We start from the raw sequence: 21,220 nt of genomic DNA, 5'->3' as shown, positions 1-21,220 counted from the left end.
GAAACATTCCCCAAAAGATGAGATTTTGATGCAAATTTTGGACCAAAATAGGGGAATCGCCGCACGTGCAGGAGTCACTGCCGCACGTGCGGCAAATGCTGAAAATTTTGGGTTTGGTTCTGCCTAAAAGGCACGTGCGGGGGCATTCTGCCGCACGTGCGGGGGAGTTTGCCGCACGTGCGGGGATCACAGCCGCACGTGCGGCCCATGCTGAAAAATGTGGATCGCTTCGTTTTGCGTGTAGAATCCTCTAATGTTGTCGGAATATGTATTTGATGCCTTTTTAATATGTATAAATTCCTTCGAAGTAAAACGAAACAGGAAGTAATTTGATATGAAAAGGGGAACTAAATTGTAAGGTTTGAGTATGTGCAGGGCACACTCCGGGAGAAACGAGCACGTCATCGCAACATTGTGAGTAGTAGTACGGTAGTTGTACGTTCAATTATCGTTGATGATTTTTATCGTTAGTATGTTGTTCCTTGTAAGTAATCAAGTTAACAATGTGTCGATTGGAAAATCTAGAGGCATTATTGAGCGGTATTACTGTTGACAAAGAAGACTAACATTCTGTTATTTGCAAGATAGCTATAGTGATTCATGACAAACAAAGGGAACGTATAAGCACTATGGAACCATGGTATTCACGTATCTCTAAAATCATTCAATCTGTAAATGTGCTTATATCTCATTAATAATTATCAGGAATGTCCTGTTAAACTTAAGTTAACTATGTTAACTCATGTAAATGATGTAACAGCTACCATTAGTACTCTGTTAAGTACAAGTCAACTATGGTAACATGTGTGAACGATCAAACAAAGGTGTATGCTTCTATATGATATTAATAGATCACGTGAACTACGCCATTTCTTAATGAATAATTAGTTAAGACCACGGATTGTTTTATACGTTAATACCTGCTAAGCATTATGATAAACAACGGATTGATTTACGGATGACTCAACCTGAAGACATAATTAAATATCAATGACCTTGTCATATGGCTCACGCTATGATGTAAACTATTCTGTCTTTGTTAAATGTACCGTAATGACATGATATAACAAGAAATGCTCTATGTTTTGATATGTTACGTTTTGACTTAATGAACAGATGTCCATATATGTAAGGTATTCATGACATCCGTAGCTTATGGCCCTTGCCCGGGGGTAATAATACCGTGGTCTTATGGCCCTTGCCCGGGGGTAATAATACCGTGGTTCAATTATGTTACAAGATATATCTTGCCACCAATGATTTTGTACGGGTGGATTATGTTTTACCATCGACGGTCTTGTACGGATGGTACCACCGACGGTCTTGTACGGGTGGATTATGTTTTACCATCGACGGTCTTGTACGGATGGTACCACCGACAGTCTTGTACGGGTGGGTTATGATCAAGCATGAACTCTGATTTCTGTTTCTGATTCAAGCATAAATAAGAATATGTATGAATATGCTTCTATTTATCCGTTCCGTTTATGCCATGTTATAACATGATATGAATTGATCGGTCTTTAAGACCTAATGATTTCCAGTATGGAACAAAGTGCTGTATGGAACTAAGTGCTGCAATGCGAGTCACCTCTAGAATCCGTGCGAGCCACCTCTTGAGTCCATACATATGTTCAAGGGCTTAATCCCAACTTTTCAAGGGCTTCATGCCATATGTTCAAGGGCTATATGCCAACATGTGTAAAAGCTTAATGTTAATATGTTCAAGGGTTATATGCCAACATGTGTAAAAGCTTAATGTTAATATGTTCAAGGGCTATCGCCAAAATTGGGCCTAAGGCCATTCTAAAATTAGTACAGAATTCTTAATTATATGATCTCCGCATTTACATACGCATTGATATGTATTATGATTAAGTTGAATATTGAATCATTTATATACTACTATTCACTGAGCTTCGCTCACTTTGTGTTTTGTCTGTTCTATAGGTAATTACTTTGGGAGTCCGTCTTAACCCTTGACGCTTACCCTTCAATTGTCAACCTCAGTATGCCTAGACTCCCCGACCAAGCCTATGCATTTATGTGAGGTTTTGTTAAGATTTTGTCATGCACTTTAATGATTTACTTAAGGTTAAAATGTATGTATATACCCCATTTCTTTACCAATGTTTGGATATACACTCACTTATATGTATGGGTTTGTATATAGATAAATGGCTCTCATGTATGTGATCCTGGCATGTTAGTTTTAGCTCAATGGATGTTATTCTATGTTACTTTGTAATATTAAATGCTTCCGTTCAGGCCCCGTATATTATGTATACCAGGTCATGTGTCCGTATCTGCTTTGGTCATGCCCGAACTTTTAGGGGCGAGTTTGGGGCGTGACATTGCCCTTTAAGCCAAAAGGCAAGGAAATGAGGCAATGAAGGGAGAGGGGTGTCCCTCCCCTATACAAGACTTCAAACCACCTTCCTTATCACTGAAAATCCACTGGTTTTCAGTGGTGAGAAGACTAAGACACTCAAGCAAACAAAGCTTCACAAAGGAAACACCAAAAAGGCCAAATAAGGCCTAAGAGGGTGAGTTTGAACTCAAACCACAAAACACCCTTAATGAAAGTTCTTAAGCATGAAAATATAAGCGTTTTTTATGTTATGCACAAAGCCTAAAACAGAAAGCAAGATAGGTCAAAAGCCAATGCAAGATTGGGGAAACTAAAGTAAAGTGATTACCCTTGAAGATCCTTTGAAGAACAGTTGGTCCAGCCACCCTCTATTGATCAAAACCAGTCCAAAACCTCAACAAACAACCCTCAAAGTGCCTCAAAGTCGAAGTAAGGTGTGGTAATGTGTGTGTTAGTGCAAAACTAAGGTAAAAATGCACTTGTAGGCCACAAAACACACACAAGGGAGGAGAGAGAGGGAAATATAGAGAGAGAGTGTGTATGTATATGTATAAGCTCTGGTTTTTCTCTCAAAATTGCCAACCAAGAAGAAGGAGGAGAGCTCTCCTCTTATAGAAGTCCCCCTTGCAAAGCTTACCAAACAAGCTTGCTTAGAGGGAAATCCCTCCATACACGTGTATGAAGGGGAACAGAGTGGGTGCCAGCTATCACAGCTGGCACAAAATATTTACAAAAAGTAGATGAACAGTAGTCGGCTGCTCAAAATTGCCATTTTGACAAAATTGACTGCCGACCGGCAACAAAGAATGCCGACCGGCAATATATATTGCCGATGGCAACAAAACACCAGCCGGTGGCCCCTGGCCATGGCCGGTGATGTGTGGAGATGCCTCACAAGGCATTCCTTGCCCCTCCAAGGCAAAACACAATTGTTTGGTGCAAAACCAGACACTAAACAGTCGAGTCGAGAGATCCTGAGGCAAGGCGCGCAAGCCGAGACCTCCGGGAACTCAAGACGAACACAAACATGGATGATCACCGAGTGTTCAAACGGTGACGTCCAAGTCTTGAGGACGGTCAAAATTGGGATGTCTACAGTTGCCCCTCTTGGATAGAACTCGAAAGTCATAACAATGACGGGAGTGAATGTCAAAGCCCAGAGATGACCCATTTTTGACAAGGCCGAAGACTTAGACAAACATGCAAGACAAACAAGGTATGCGCCCGAAGGCGGGGGGCAAAATGCAAGACAATGCACAAAGCCAGACATAATTTATGATCATGCAAAAAAAGCTGTAACGAAGCAGAACATGCGACAATTTTAAGCTAGCATACACCAAACTACATTACAATGCAGAAAGGATGTAAGAGAATTATGCAATTCTCGATACGTCTCACTCGGGGGATACAATACCTGTGCGGCTCGTCCGGCTGCACCAGCCTCAAATGAACCGTATATACAATATCGTGCCTGTAAAAAAAACAAACTTAGCAGGTGCAATATCGTTAGCAATATGCATAATAGCGTACTTGAAATGCGTGACAACGCAAAGCAAATGGGAAGCATAACGATGCTGTGAAGGCACAGACATGTAAGTGGAGCACGCGGTCTACGCAGGCAACGAAATTGATCATGAGCATGCGGTCTACACAAGTAATGAAATTGAACGTAAGAATGCGGTCTACGCAAGTAGAACATGCGGTCTACGCAAGTGGTGAAATTGATTACAAATATGCGTTCTACGCAAGCAAAACATGCGGTCTACGCAAGTAATGAAATTGAACAAACATGCGGTCTACGCAAGCAAAACATGCGGTCTACGCAAGGAAAACATGCGGTCTACGCAAGTTGAACATAAGCATGCGGTCTACGCAAGCAAAACATGCGGTCTACGCAAGTAATGAAATTGAACAAACATGCGGTCTACGCAAGGAAAATATGCGATCTACGCAAGCAAAACATGCGGTCTACGCAAGCAATGAATTTGAACAAACATGCGGTCTACGCAAGCAAAACATGCGGTCTACGCAAGTAATGAATTGAACAATCATGCGGTCTACGCTGGCAAAACATGCGGTCTACGCAAGTAATGAATTGAACAAACATGCGGTCTACGCAAGCAAAACATGCGGTCTACGCAGGTAATGAAATTGAACATAAGCATGCGGTCTACGCAAGCAAAACATGCGGTCTATGCAAGTAATGAAATTGAACAAACATGCGGTCTACGCAAGAAAAACATGCGGTCTACGCAAGTAGTGAAATTGAACATAAGCATGCGGTCTACGCAAGCAAAACATGCGGTCTACGCAGGTAATGAAATTGAACAAACATGCGGTCTACGCAAGGAAAACATGCGGTCTACGCAAGCAAAACATGCGGTCTACGCAATTAATGTATATGAGAAGAGTTGAATGTACACATGTAAGTAAAACATGTCATTCACGATGCTGGAATGTAAAGTACTGTAACACAGCATAATTGAAACGATTTGTGGAATTCACAAGGCATGAAAAGGATACGGGACGGGACGTTCTTCGTACGTATCGAGCATTGCTCGCAGAAGTTGTGGCCTGAGGTCAACTCGAAGGTTCACATTTCAAAAGTGTGCTTTCCCGCATTGTCTCGAGTGATGAAGGTGCCAAACCATTTAACCCGAACAAAAGTGCGGAAGGTGCGTTGACCGCAAGGGGAGTTTTACTGGTATCAATTCCAACACTTTGCTACCCTGCCATTCTATGTTTTACTTTCCTTTTTACTGGTAGTTTAAGCACGTTGCACTGCCTCGGGCCGGTTTTATTTCTTTCTCAAAATTACACATTTTGCAAAACATGTGATGGGAATGAAACAACCATTTTGTTCAAAAGATGTTGCATTTGTAAACTTTCTATGCATCGCATCGCAAGGTATCACACCACAATGTGAACAAAATTGAACCTATTTTGAACACTGAGTATTTGCAACGTAATAATCAGGTAGTGAACCGACTTACAACTCGATAAGCAAGACAAAGGCATGATATGACCAAACAAGTGTGAGTACAACTCGATAAACAAATCAAAAGCTCAAAGAGAGTAAAATACAACTCGATAAGCAAATGTACAATAACTTGATAAGCAGACAGGTGTGACTCCGCAAGAATCGATCACCAGGGGAGGGATCAGAGGTGGTGGAGTTCCCCAATCCCTAGCATAAATAGCTCAAGGAACCAGGAAGCCCATCGGCCAGGGGTAGAGGCTATCGGCCGCAAGGAATGGCCATCGGCCAGAAATTTGTTCGGTCGGCAAAGGATAATGGTCGGTCGGCAGAATATTCGGCCGGCCGGCTATGAATGAGGGAATCACCAGAATGTTGACACCTGTCCTCCACCCAACCTTATCTTCTATAAAAGACCCCAGCTTCATAGTTTTTCTCAATTCCACACTGATTTGCTCTAATGGAAGAGTTTTTTGCTCAAAATCTCACAGCTTGGATTACTAGCTTGGATGGCTCGGAAAAGTTGAATTTTCGGGGTTTCGGCATAAATGCACTATTCACTCTGAGTCGTACCCCGTTGCATCTCTCGTTTCTTCATGCCGCCGCAAGGTTTTGGAATCCGGTGACGCATGTCTTTAGCTTCGCTGGGCAAGAGATATGTCCTACCTTTGAAGATTTCCGAGCCTTAATGGAGTCTGAGCGCGACGAGGAGCTCCTGCCCCAACTTAATTTTGGCCATGCCCAATCCGTAGGGCGAATGTGTGGACTCAGTATGCATGACGCTCGATCTCTGATTTGTGACGGGATGCTAGACATTCCGAGTTTGACCGATCAGTTTTCTGATGCTGGCGATCGCAACAACCATCACTGGCAAGGCTTCCGGCGACACGCCCTCTGTTTGTGCATGCTATCTTATTTTCTATTTGTCTCGGGCTCCGGAGGGTCTAGTGTCCGGCTGACCGAGGTTGCCCAAGGCTTGAAGGAGGGCAAGAGCTGTATTGCCATGACTCTGGCTGAGACGTTGATGGGCTTAGACGCCTTTTATCATCATAAGACGACCAGATTAGCAGGGAGTCCACTATTACTACAGGTAATGTTTCCCACCTAATCTCACATTTGCATTGCTCACATCACTCGGCCCTCAAGCTCAGTCTTTTCTCACAAAACCGTATTCTCACTTTTCTCTCCTCGTACATCTCTCTATTCTTTATTCTCTCATTTTTCATCCCTCCCTAGGTATGGTTGATGGACAACTTGCAGGTTGTGGACTCTTGCCCAGCATATTCAGCTCGCGGCTACTTCTTCCGGCACCATCTAGTCAATGCCCTGGATGAGGGATGGTGGTTCGCTTGGATGTGCCGCTTGTCCGCAGACCGTATTGCTTGGCGGTACCCTTGGCTGAGCCTTCCGGCAATGAGTTACAATATGCCCCGGCAGACTGGGATTCAATTGATTGGTCTTACTCAATGTGTATTCTACTTCCTATTTCGGATTCGATGCCAATTTGGCCATGATTAGACCTGTCTGCCAGAGGGGATAGGGTATCCTGCTGCATTCCCAGCCTGAGGCGCACAGCTTGCTTGGCAGGCCACCGCGTGGAGGACGAGAGAACTCCTGGCCCCCGCTCCTACTTTCAGTTGCACTTTGTCTGATGAGTGCTTGGATTGGCTTAATGAGGAGGCACAGGTCGGGCCCTTCTTGGCGTCAGAGGCCTCGACCAGCTCTGGGAGGGGGCGCAGGAACACCTGACTTGACTATGCCCCGGATTTATTGCTTTATTAGTAATTTCAAGTTTTCTTTATGAATGTAATAAAAAGCAACTTCGATTGTATGCAAGAGCAGGAGGACTCTGTTTTGAAATCAATGAAATTGAAGGTTGTGGTACTGAAAATTTTTCGCTTTGGTCCAAAAATGGTCAAAGTTGTAAAAAGATTATTTTGAACAAAGTCAACTTTTATTAAAACTTCTCAAAATCATTTTCGATGTGGATCAGAACTAGACACGCCTGAGATCTGTCACCGAGATGCACAGCCCCGGATCCCTGCAACTGGAAAGTTGCCCCTAGTCTGAAGAGTACCACGGCACTGCATGGCAACGGAAAGTTGCCCCTAGTCTGAATAGCACTGCACTGAAGATTCCAATGGATGCTGATAGACAAAGATGACTAAGACGATCAAATGGACAAAGTTGATCGGGGAAAAGGTTTATGGCTGAACTCCAGGACGAAGTTGCCTACATATCCCAAAGATGGGAATCAAGCCTTACGTAGTTCAGGCTTAGGTTCACTCGAGTATTTTCACTCTCCTTTTACGCTCTAACTTTTGCCAAGGTCGCCCTTTGCGGGTTTTCAACCTTGCGAGCTCAGTTTTTATATTTTCCAATTTTCTATGCTCTAACTTTTGCCTAGGTCGCCCTTTCGGGTTTTCGGCCTAGCGAGCCTCTCAAGGGTAATATTTCTTCAACTTGTCCATCTAGGTCCATCAGAACCACAGCTCCACCTAACCAGACAGCTTTGATGATGTAGGGACCAGTCCAATTAGGTCTGAACTTGCCCCTTGGGTCGTGGATGGGAGCTCGGTTGTCCTTGAGAACCAAATCTCCTTCCTTTAGATTCCTGGACTTAACTTTCTTGTCGAAAGCCCGGACAATTCTACGCTGATAACCTTGAACATGGTACAGTGCTTTCAGTCTTCTCTCATCAAAGAGCATGAGTTCCTCAAACCTGCTCTGCTGTCAATCTGCTTCGGCTATTTGACACTCAGCCAATACTCGTAATGACGGAACCTCAACTTCGATAGGTAGAACGGCCTCCATCCCATAAACCAATGAATACGGAGTCGCTCCGGTAGAAGTTCTAATCGAAGTCCTGTAGCCCTACAGAGCAAACGGCAACTTATCTGGCCAATCTCGATAGGTCTCGACCATCTTCCGCAGTATATGCTTGATGTTCTTGTTGGCGGCCTCAACTGGTTCGTTGGTTTGCGGCCGGTATGTGGATGACTTATGAAAAGCCACGTTATATTTCTCCAACAAGTCAATTACTTCCTTCTTAAAGTGGGAACCATTATCCGAAATAATCTCGTTTGGGACCCCGTAGCGACAGATGATGCTGTTTCTGATAAACTTTGTAACGTGCGACGCCTTCAACACGGCATATGATTGGGCCTCGACCCACTTTGTAAAGTAATCAATCGCGACTAGGATGAACTCATGCCCATTCGATCCCTTTGAAGTGACAGCCCCGATCACATCAATTCCCCAAACTGAAAATGGCCATGGCGAAGTCATGTTGTACAGTTTTGACGGCGGGATGTTCATGCGGTTTGCATGGATCTGACACTTGTGGCATCGTCGAACAAAACTGATGCAATCCTCCTCCATGGTGGACCAGTAGTAACCCTGTCTAAGGATCTTCCGTGCTAGCATTACTCCGTTCATGTGCGCACCGCACTCTCCTCCATGGATGGCCTCCATCAGGCGCTTCGATTCTTCGGCTTCGACACATAGCTTGTGCATTCCCAGATGGCCTCTCTTATACAGCTTAACCCCACAGATGATGAACTGAACGGCCATTCTTCTGATTGCCCTTTTATCCTTGGCATTTACCACTGGCGAATATGCTTCCTTCTCCAATAAGTTCCAAATGTCGTAATACCAGGGGCTTTCATCCTGAACTTCATCTATGGCGGAAATTGACTCATATGCTGGCGCAAACTTCTGGTCTATAATGACTGGACGCATCCGGACTCCGGACGGGATGTCTATCATGGAAGATAGAGTTGCTAGTGAATCTGCGAACCTGCTGTTCTCTCTTACTAGGTAGGTGAAATTTAGCTTCTCAAACCGAGGAATTAACAAATCCAAGGTCTGGTGGTAAATTATCATCTTCTCCTCTTTGACCTTCCAGTCTCCTTTTGCTTGAGACACAACAAGGTTCGAGTCCCCAATGACGTCTAACCGCCTTGCCCCTAGTTCTAGGGCTACTTCTAGGCCAGCAATACATGCCTCATATTCTACTTCGTTGTTCGAGACTTTGAACCAGAGCTTGAATGCTAAGGGGATACGGGAATCGTCAGGCGCTATCAGCAACACTCCTATCCCATACCCGTACTGGTTTGACGCTCCGTCAAAGTACATCGTCCAAGTTTCATCTTCGACGTGCAGAATGGCTTCGTCCGGGAATAGGTACTCAACCGCCTCATCCCCTTCAACCGGGTGGTCGGCAAGGAACTCCGCTACCGCTCTTCCTTTTACTGACTTGCGTGTCACATACTTCAGATCAAATTCAGAAAGCAACAGCAGCCAACGAGCTAGCCTACCCGTAAGTGCCGGTTTCTCGAAAAGATATTTGATGGGATCCAAGCGTGAAACCAACATTACAGAGTGAGCTAACAGGTAGTGCCGTAGTTTCCTGGTAGCCCATACCAAGACCAAACAAGCCTTCTCCAGCAGAGTGTAGCGGGTCTCGTAATTTAGCATCTTCTTGCTTAGATAGTAGATGGCCCTTTCCACTTTGTCTTCTGACTCTTGTGCGAGCATGCAGTCCATGGTAGTCTCAGTTACTGAAAGGTACAATATCAACGATTTCCCCGGCTCTGGTGGTGACAACACGGGCGGGTTCTGTAGATATTCTTTGATCTATTCAAAAGCTACTTGACATCAGCCGTCCCATTGGAATTTCTTTCCTTTCTTCAGGAGACCAAAAAGTGGTTCACAAGTCAAGGTTAGTTTTGAAATAAACCGTCTTATGAATTGCACTTTACCTAGAAAGCCTCGCACCTCCTTTTCAGTCCTTGGTGGTGGCATTTCTAGGATGGCCTTGATTTTGGAAGGGTCGACTTCGATGCCCCTTTATGTAATCAGAAATCCCAGCATTTTTCCCGCTGTAACACCGAATGTACACTTCTGAGGATTTAGCCGCAGTCGGAATTCTCTGATCCTTTGGAAGAACTTTTGTAAGGCGGTGTAGTGGCCTTCTCTTTCTTTGGACTTGACAATCATGTCATCCATGTACACCTCAACCTCTTTGTGGATCATATCATGCAATATTGTGGTTGCAGCCCGTTGATATGTGGCCCCAGCATTCTTCAACCCAAACGGCATTACTCTGTAACAGTATGTCCCCCACGGGGTGGTGAAAGCAGTCTTCTCCCGGTCTTCGGGTGCCATTACTATCTGATTGTAGCCTGAGAAACCATCCATGAACGAGAGCAAAGCATGCCCCGCTGTAAAATCCACCAACTCATCAATATGTGGCAAGGGAAAGTCGTCCTTCGGACTGGCTCTGTTCAAATCCCTGAAGTCCACGCATACTCGGATCTTGCCATCCTTCTTCGACACTGGAACAATGTTGGCCAACCAAGTCGGGTATTCGGATACCAACAGGAAGCCCGCGTCGATTTGCTTGGTGACCTCTTCCTTAATTTTGATGGCCCAGTCCGGACGAATCCTTCTGAGCTTCTGTTTGATCGGTCGGGCCTCGGGGTTGAGAGGGATCCGGTGCTGTACAATCTCAGGATTGATTCCAGGCATGTCTTCGTAGGACCACGCGAAAACGTCTTTGAAATCTTTTAATAAAGCGACTAAGCGCTCGCGTTCCTCCGAAGACAACGTGGACCCGATCTGGACCAGCCGCGGGTCCTTCTCAGTACCAATATTCACAGTAGTGATTTCATCCATTAAAGGTTTAACAAATCTTTCCTACTCTTGATCAATTAATCGTTGTAAAATCGGAGGAATTTCTTCCTCGTCGTTTTCATCAAAATTTTGAAAATCCTGATTTAAGCAATAAATCAAAGGCACAGAAAAATACTCAGAAACCACATCCACATCATTCTCATTAAATACTTCCAAGCCGTCTGATTCTTCTGTTACAACAGACTCAAAAGAGAAAGAAAATGACGACCTAGACAGGACTGTGGCATCCAGGTTATCACCCCCAGGAATACCGGACTCAGACTCAGTTGAGCTGGAACCTGATTCCGACTCACAAGACTCGGTGGAATCAGATTCTGGCTCACTACCTGACCCGGTGCTGATTGATAAAAATCCCTCTTCATATTGCCAGACGAGAGAGGGTGCGATGGATGCATCCAAAATAGTTGATGGCAGGCCCGCAGCCGTTTCATTCCCGATCACGCATACCGAGAAGTTGTCCCCCAAGCACTTCTGTTTGATCGGAGGATCTGAAAGTAGACATGCCAGTGCTACCCCCATTTCATTTTCAGCGTCCTCAGACTGTACTTCCTTACCTTGCTCAGCCTCGGCTAATGGGTCTGTCTGCTCTACGGTAATGTCATCCCCAGGTAACTGTAGATCAAAGAAAATCTCAAACCCCGGCATGCGCTTCCTCTCCGCGTTCAGCCACGGCTCTGGGAAGCCACAGAACGGAAAGTCCTCCCCCTCCCGGACAAAACGTCCGTTTAGGGTACCCTGAATGGGCCGGTGCATTAAGTCAAAGGGCTTCCCCATCTGTTTCGCTCTAGCTCTTCCGGCCATTTCCTTTCCTTTCCTTATCCAGTCCTCTTTGGAGGGTAGATAACCCAATCCAAAGGTATGAGGGTTGTGTGGCACTTCGGCCAATGCTGCGACGCCTTTCTGGCCGCTCTTTCCCAATCCCATCCCGGGGATGTGTTGGAGCTTGTTCATGAGGTAGACTGCTTGAGCACTGACATATACCCCTTCATTAGTTGCCATGATGTCCTATACAACCCGAGCCTCAGCCAAGGTAAAACCTGATATGAACACATCTTCCATACCGTGCTCGATTTCTAGAACAGGCGTAGATACCTCCGGCGGCGGATGAATTGATGAATATCCGAAAACAATGGCTACTCCCTTCCCATAGGGGTATTTCACCACTTGATGTAGGGTGGAGGAGACCGCCTTTACCTGATGCAGCCACGGCCGCCCCAAAAGCAGGTTGAAAGTTGCAAGAACCTCCAGGACATGGAAATCTATCTCATGCTGTCCCGGCCCAACCTTTGTTTGAATCTTAACTGTTCCCATTACTTCCCGGCTCGTGTTATCATACGCCCGAATCACCTGGGCCGTTGGCACAAAGTCCGCAATTTTTAAACCGATCGCGTAGGATGTCCTTGCCGGACAGGCATTGATGGCGGACCCTGTGTCGACAAGCACCACGAGTATCCATTTATCTCTGCACTCCACAGAGATGTAGAGTGGCTTGTTATGGTTCGCACCCTCAGGTGGTAGTTCTTTGTCAAAAAAGGTCAGCATCGGGGTAGCTCCTCCCGAAAAGACTAGGCCCACCAGCTGTTCGGGCGTGGTGTTTATAGAAAGCTTGGCTTTGTCCATGGCTGAAAGGACAACTTGTCTATGTACTCAGGAAGCCATAAGCAGTCCCCAGATGGAGATGTCTGCTTGTATCTTTTTCAATTGTCTTAATACGGCCTCATCCTCAAGTTGCTTTTTCTTTTGGTTCTCTGCCTCCCTATCTTTTCCAGACACCTCTGGTTGATCTAGGTGTGGAGGCTTGAAATACCGTCCACTCCTAGTCATGTGATCGACTTCGCCGATATACCAGGTATCATCTGGTTGGTTACTCCCCCAATCTTCGTCCGTGTGGGCAAGACATAGATCATCATCCTCCCACCACATTCTATCTGCTGCTGACAAGCACCTGTCCGGTTCTGGCATGACTGTTCTCATACTCGCAGTACCTTCTATCCCTATGCTCGCGGTATTTTCCATTTCTGTGTTTATAGCAGTCTCAGTCCCCACATGGGCTTTTGCCTTCCTGATTCTCTCGGAATCTTCGAATCTTTCCTGTCCCGACTATGTCAATGCAGCCGACTGTTCAATAATCCCCGTACTCGAAATGCTCCAATCCCGAGCGAAATTCTTGACACCGGCGCTCTCCGGCGATGCACTCTGTTCTCTAACCCTTCCAGCTGTCACTGATATTCTTGCCCCTGTCGGGCCTTGTTGTGGCTGAGACTCTTCCACCACATCTGGTTGATCATCCAACCATCCCGTAGCCTCTGTTGATTCCTCATAATCGAACCAGTTGACGGCTAAGTCCCCTGGATCTTGGTTACTGTAAAACTGGAGCTTGGCAAGGTCCTCTTCCACAGCTGTTACATCATACGTTCCCTGTCCCAGACTGTCCCCTTGGATCACACACAGCTCCCCCTCTGTTGGTAGTTCCATATCTGGCCTGTCCTGGCCTATTGACAAAATGTAGTCGCTCGGACTATAAGCGTTCCCAACACCACTCCCAAATTTCGCAGACTCTGGCTCAACAATCTCTTTCTTCTTTGGGGTCTCCTCTCTCCTGTTCTCGATAGTCACCACCGTCGGCTTAGGTTGGGTTATGGAGATGTCCATCATGCACAAATCGGTGCAATCGGGAAGGAACACTTCTGACTTAAGCAGGTGGGAAGGAGTGATATAGATGCTAGGATCGTAAGGCACGACCCCAGCTTGGATGAAGTTGACTCTTTTGGGTGGTGGAGTTTGGTTATGTGCGGGGAGGGGGTTTGTAGTAACGTTGGGTTTCTCGGGAGGCAAAATCACCCCGTTATCGATGAGATCTTGAATCTCATGATGCAGTCGGAAGCACAGGTTGGTGTCATGACCGTGCTGTTGGTGAAATGCACAATATTTGGCTGGGTTGTGGGCAGCGGGGAGTCTTTCTGGTAAGGGTCGCGGCTCTAGGGGCTTTAGATGCCCCTTTCTGATTAAGACCCCCAGAACTTTGGACAGGGGCATATAAAGTGGAGCGAAGGTTCTGGTGTTTTTGGGTGGGTATTTGACTGTTTGTGAGTTGCTTCCAGACGCACCGGAGAATGGTGCGGCTGCCATAGTTCTTGAGAGAGGGTTGGTGGTGACCATACTTACTTCGGAAGTCCTGGTAGTTGTAGCGCCACTTGGGCCTGCATTAGTGTTGCGATTGAAAGTTCTGGGGGGTTGCTCCCGGTCATTATCAATCAATCCTTGCTTTAAGGCATCATCAATCTGCACCCCCATTTCATGTAGATCAGAAAAGGTAGGGAAGGGGAGTACAATCATCTTCTGCATTAACTTCGGCTGAAGATTGCGCACAATCATCCGAATCTGGTCTTTGTCTGTGGGCCTTAAGGTCATCATCGAAGCCTTAGCCCGCCATCTGGTTACGAATTCTGAGAAGTTCTCTTTGGGTTTTTGCCTCGTTGTCTCGAGATCCCGAGTCGTAATCTCGATTTGTGTATTATATGAGTACTACAAGATGAAGGCCTCAGCCATCTCATCCCAACTTCTCTTGACGTCATCCTCCAATTTGGCATACCATATGGCCGCTACACCCGATAGGGTCCGGCCAAATAGAGACAGCTTCTGCAGTCTAGTGAGGCCCATTGGCCTTAGGATGTCTGAAAACAATCTTAGGTGCACCATGGGGTCTCCAGACCCATCAAATCGGTCAATGTGCGGCATCTTGAATCTGTCAGGCAGCGTCACGGCTGCGTCGGTATACCCATCTTCGATGTCAGGGATGGTCTTGACTCCCTGGGATCTTTTGAACAGCTTTTCGAGCTTGCTCAGCTTTAATGCTGTGGGATCTGTCTCGAACTCGAAAGGAGAGTCTGGTAGGTTGGTGGGTGTTTTGGATAACTGGGGTTGGATTTGGGGTAGGATCGGGGGTGGAGGTGGTCCAATGGGAACGTCCGTGTCATTCTGAACATTAGCTGTCTCCCCGAGGGTAGGAATTCCTGGCGGTGGAGGAACTTGTTGCGAAGCAGATGCTCCGTTTTGCTGTTGTAACCTTACAATTAACTCTGCTTATTCAGTCATAACCATGGCCTACTGCTTGGCGAACTCTGCCTGCCGGACAGCATCCTGCTGCATCATTTTCATGCTCTCTTAGAGTTGGCGCACCATCTCCTCTAAACTAGCCATACTGTTTTGTTCTGACTGAATTACCGGTATATGTTCCCTCTCTGTGGGTGAAACAGAACCCTGATCCCTACTGTACACAGGTGGGGTAGATAAAGCCCTCTGTACTGACTGTCGAACTGATGCCCTCTGCCTAGCTGTCCTCCGTCTAGTAACCGGGGGTAGAGAGTGGTACACTAGTTGTCCGTCTACCAGATCCTCAGATCGATGGAGCCGATGACCTCTAATCCAGAGTGCTTGGGGAATATCTACCGGGTTGGAAGCAATGGTGCTAAACTACCTAGCAAAAAGATAAATAAAGCAGTAAATAAACAAACAATCGGACAGCACAACGACGTAAAATAAACACATACAACGCACAATTGGATATTCATAACACACAGTTGGTAAGCCGAACGCACTGTTCCTCGATACTGATCACTGTTCCTCAGAATCATTGTTCCCAAAACTGAACCTGATACCCGCAGATAACTGATTCTCATAAACTGATACTGATGCCCTCAGGTCTAATACTCAATCTTGCAAACTGTCATGTACGTTCCTGTAGAGATACACTCTAAAAGCACATAGCAAGTAAAGAGAGCCAAAACGCCCCTATGTTGGGGTAGGGTTTCCCTGTCCTATTTTGTCAGGAGCTAGGGTTTCACTACGCACGCAGCAGTTTCAAACAACCTATAAACGGGTAAGCAACCTGTCCTAGCTTGGAATGGTCACTATGGATCCGATATGCACTAGGTCGACTGGTCGAAAAGGATGCCCCGGTAAAACCGGGGTTTGTGTTCCCATACTGTCAGAGCCCATAACCGGTTAGCCTTATGGTCATGCCTTGACAAGACAAGCCTCCGGCAAATCGTTCAGGAATGGCACATGGCAAACACGGTGTCCTAGGCGCACCAATGCACATGCAATGCAAAGAGACACATAAATGAAATCAAAACAGGATATCACGAGTTCGAGTCAAGCTCTCTAAGTCCCCAGCAGAGTCGCCAGAAACTGTAGACGCGCCCGCGTGGGGGGCCCTCGCTACAGTTCGGACTCGATTTGTGTCACGGTTCTTAATCTGAACCAAAGAGTCCAAATCCGGCAAATCGTTTTGAGAAACAGATTTTTGAAAAGAAGTGCCAAACATGGACTGCTTTGCCAGATACAGAGTCGCCACCTAAATATTTTAAAATGGAGAAATTTAGGAAACCCTGACTCGGTGCCAAAGGCCACGTGTCCGTCATCACCAAAGTTGCCTCGGCTCGGAAACTTGGGTAGGATCGGGGAAGGACAGCTATGAGCACCCCCTCTAACCCGATCCGAAGATCGGCCTCTACTAACCGTGATATCCGTTTCTGAAAATGTTATGTGTTCTTATTCCGGTTTATTAGCCTAGAATTACTATGTTATGCGCACAGCAAACAAGTATAGACCAAATCGCCTAAATTGGAACAAAAACATTTCATGTTTGTTTTGAAAATGGCTTGCTGCTCGCGAGTAGGCTAAAATGTAGGTTTTGCCACCCTCAAGTGGGCTTTTAGAAAATATGGTTTTGCCACTATCGAGTGGGCTTTAAAACTCACAGTTTTAATGCGTTATCCCAATTTAGGTAATTTAACCTCCATCCACAGGCATTCAAGCAGTTGTATCACATAAGCAGCTAGCCTCATGGTAATCATACTGTCATGGCAACACTCACACGCATGCAAGGATGCTAAAGCAAAAGAACTTACAGAGTACTCCAAGCCAAGACAGGAACTAGTTAGTAATCACATGCATGATCCTAGTTCATATTTTAAATGGCTAATGCAACACATGCAAAGATGAAATCCAAACAAGCTCGGCTATCCTAAACATGGCATATGAAATGCTGCAATTAACACGTATTCAATTTGGAATTGAAATACAGATGCAATTAGAATGATGCGCCGAGCCCGGTGCATGCAAGACAAATGTATGGATGCACGCATGCATAGCATAAGGTATGCTAATTTAAATATGCCCTAGTCTACCATCATAAGCGGGTAAACAAAAGGGAAGAAAGACGTGGGGTTGGAAGACATACACACACTCACACACACTTATTACACAATTGCCCTCGCTCAGAGGGTCCAAATAAATATTATAGTCCGAATAATAAACAAATAAATTATTACAGAATTTCTAATTACTTAACAGAATTAATGCAAAAAAAGAAGAAAGGTGGCCACAGCCCTCGTCTCGGGATGCGCGAATGATGCATGCTCGAACACGTCTCGCCCGGAAAGTCCGTGCCATACCACTGCTGCCTCTGTTTACACTGCCCTGCTTCTCTGAAAATTATCAAAATTCTGGGGCAGGTCCCCTGAACACTGTGGAGCACCATCGGCTGGAAGAAATATCCACCGGTCATTAAAAACATCCATCGGTTGTTGATGAATCTATCGGCCCAGGAAGGATTGTCGATCGGCACAGAACACTGCCGGTCGGCAGAAAGTTCCTGCAGAATCTAGTTTTTTGACAGCAACAAGGACAGACAGTGTATGGCATGGTATTTCAAGCAAGTGTATGCATGGCTCCCAATCATGTAACGGACTCAAGGGAGCATGGCCCTTGACCCTCGGGCTATCAATCGTGCATTTGATGCATGATAGCCTAAGGAGCCAAGGTTGCAATTCAATGTAAAAATGCATGCAACACACAAATGAGGACCAAAATCCTATCATGCCAAAGTCAAGGGCCTCGGTGACCGAGGGTTGAGGTGTGTTTTGTCACTCGAAGTACAAACACCCCTCATCCCTCACACTTGGTTTGACACCCCAAACCAAGCAATGCAATGCATGTTATGCAAACATGACTCAAAGATACAACATGAGATTAAGATGCAAGGCATGCCAAATGCCATGCAACTACCATGGCAAGTATGCAATGATAGGCATGCAAGATGCAAATACAATGCAAACATGGACGATTTAAGCAATAGGATCATCATGTTACAACACCTAATGAAGCAATCATGCAACAAACATGAGACAAGTATGCAATGGTGGACTTAAACCATAAAGGGGCAGACCTCAATCCACCCCAAAACAGTGGCCAAAAGTGCCCAAAATGGTGGACAAACACTCATGCCAACACGCAAGCCAATGGACCTAAGCCTAAGGCACAAAAAGGGGGGGCACTTTACTTCCACTAACATGACCATTCATGGCATGAATTAGACAAGGAAAAACAGAATCCTAGCATGCAAAAATGGACTCCAAGACCCACTGATTTGGCAGCTTAAGTGGCTCCAATGAGATGCATGCACCAAAACTCATTTCTAGGCATAAAAGGGCACATCCTCAAAGCATGAAAGAGGTCACATATGCAAATATACAAACATGATTTATGGACTGAAATACGATCCTAAATGATGCCAAATCATGAGGATGGTCTAAGCTACGCATGCTAGAGACCAATATACTCAAGGCTTACAAGCCAAAACACAAAGAGATGACACCAAACATGGCAAGCATGACTGAAACCGATGGCCAACAGGCCTTAGACATGGTAAAGTAATGCCAATACCTTCATGAAATTAGGCTAACACATGCAAGAATCATGACCTAAACACAAGATGCATTTCTAGGCCAAATAGAGGAATGTAAAGCAAGTATGTTAAGCATGCAAAAGGCCACAAATCCGACCAAAAACAGAGATAACATGTGACCTAGAGACACCCAAAAACCTCTGAAATAGGGCCAAAATCAGTCAAGCATGCATATTGCCCTTTAAGCCAAAAGGCAAGGAAATGAGGCAATGAAGGGAGAGGGGTGTCCCTCCCCTATACAAGACTTCAAACCACCTTCCTTATCACTGAAAATCCACTGGTTTTCAGTGGTGAGAAGACTAAGACACTCAAGCAAACAAAGCCTCACAAAGGAAACACCAAAAAGGCCAAATAAGGCCTAAGAGGGTGAGTTTGAACTCAAACCACAAAACACCCTTAATGAAAGTTCTTAAGCATGAAAATATAAGCGTTTTTTATGTTATGCACAAAGCCTAAAACAGAAAGCAAGATAGGTCAAAAGCCAATGCAAGATTGGGGAAACTAAAGTAAAGTGATTACCCTTGAAGATCCTTTGAAGAACAGTTGGTCCAGCCACCCTCTATTGATCAAAACCAGTCCAAACCCTCAACAAACAACCCTCAAAGTGCCTCAAAGTCGAAGTAAGGTGTGGTAGTGTGTGTGTTAGTGCAAAACTAAGGTAAAAATGTACTTTTAGGCCACAAAACACACACAAGGGAGGAGAGAGAGGGAAATATAGAGAGAGAGTGTGTATGTATATGTATAAGCTCTGGTTTTTCTCTCAAAATTGCCAACCAAGAAGAAGGAGGAGAGCTCTCCTCTTATAGAAGCCCCCCTTGCAAAGCTTACCAAACAACCTTGCTTAGAGGGAAATCCCTCCATACACGTGTATGGAGGCGAACAGAGTGGGTGCCAGCTATCACAGCTGGCACAAAATATTTACAAAAAGTAGATGAACAGTAGTCGGCTGCTCAAAATTGTCATTTTGACAAAATTGACTGCCGACCGGCAATATACATTGCCGATGGCAACAAAACACCAGCCAGTGGCCCCTGGCCATGGCCGGTGATGTGTAGAGATGCCTCACAAGGCATTCCTTGCCCCTCCAAGGCAAAACACAAGTGTTTGGTGCAAAACCAGACACTAAACAGTCGAGTCGAGAGATCCTGAGGCAAGGCGCGCAAGCCGAGACCTCCGGGAACTCAAGACGAACACAAACATGGATGATCACCGAGTGTTCAAACGGTGACGTCCAAGTCTTGAGGACGGTCAAAAATGGGGTGTCTACACTATCTGAAGCTATATGGGTTCCAGACTGCGAAGCAAAAGAAAAGAAGAAAAATCAGAGCATCTTAGTGTGTTTCGACTTCAGTACATGCCGTGATTGTACTCCGGATGTACCTCTTCAGGCCCTGTCAGTGCTCCGAAGTATGAGTGTATCTCAACCCCAAGCTTAAGCCTGCTTCAAGTCAGAATGGCAATTAAAGTAGCAGCAAATGTTATCTCTCGCCAATATAAACAGGGTGTACCCTTTTCAAGCGGAGTGTGTTACAACCCCCTCCGAGAGGTAAATCGGAGGTCGCGTTTGGATTTGGTCTCGATAAGGCTTGTATTTCCTTATTCGACATTTTGTTTCAAACACGCTTTTGAAGTTGCACATTCGTCGCATTGTTATGCACACCATTTCTCACATTATTATGCACACCATTCATTGCATTGTTATGCACATCTATCTTGCATTGTTATGCACCCTTGCACCCACATTGTTATGCACCTTACTTGCATAGAACATGCATTTTATCGCACTGTCTTGTGCACTTACACTTTGTATCTCATTCGCACTGTCTTATGCACTCGCGTTGTCTAAACGCACCGCACTATCTTGTGCATTCGCACTGTCTTGTGTACTCGCGTTGTCTAACGCATCACGTTCTCTAGCGCATCGCACTGTTTTGTGCAATTTATCACTCACGCTCTCTTGCGCACCTCCATCACACTATCTTATGCATTCGCACTGTCTTGTGCACTCGCGTTGTCTAACGCATCGCGTTGTCTAGCACATCGTACTATCTTGTGCATTCGCACTGTCTTGTGCACTCACGTTGTCTAACGCATCGCGCTGTCTAGCGCATCGCACTGTTTTGTGCAATTTATCACTCGCGCTCTCTTGCGCACCTCCATCGCACTATCTTATGCATTCGCACTATCTTGTGCACTCGCGTTGTCTAACGCATCGCGCTGTCTAGAGTATCGCACTATCTTGTGCATTCGCACTATCTTGTGCACTCGCATTGTCTAACGCATAGTGCTGTCTAGCGCATCGCATTGTTTTGTGTAATTTATCACTTGCACTCTCTTGCGCACCTCCATCGCACTATTTTGTGCATCTCATTGCATTTTGCATGCATTTTATTTCGCGCTATTTTGTGCATCGCGCTATCTTGCG

This window comes from Camellia sinensis, chromosome 11 (genome assembly GCF_055761805.1).
Source record: "Camellia sinensis isolate YWXY chromosome 11, ASM5576180v1, whole genome shotgun sequence".
Lineage (NCBI taxonomy): Eukaryota > Viridiplantae > Streptophyta > Magnoliopsida > Ericales > Theaceae > Camellia > Camellia sinensis.
This window is presented reverse-complemented; position numbering follows the sequence as displayed.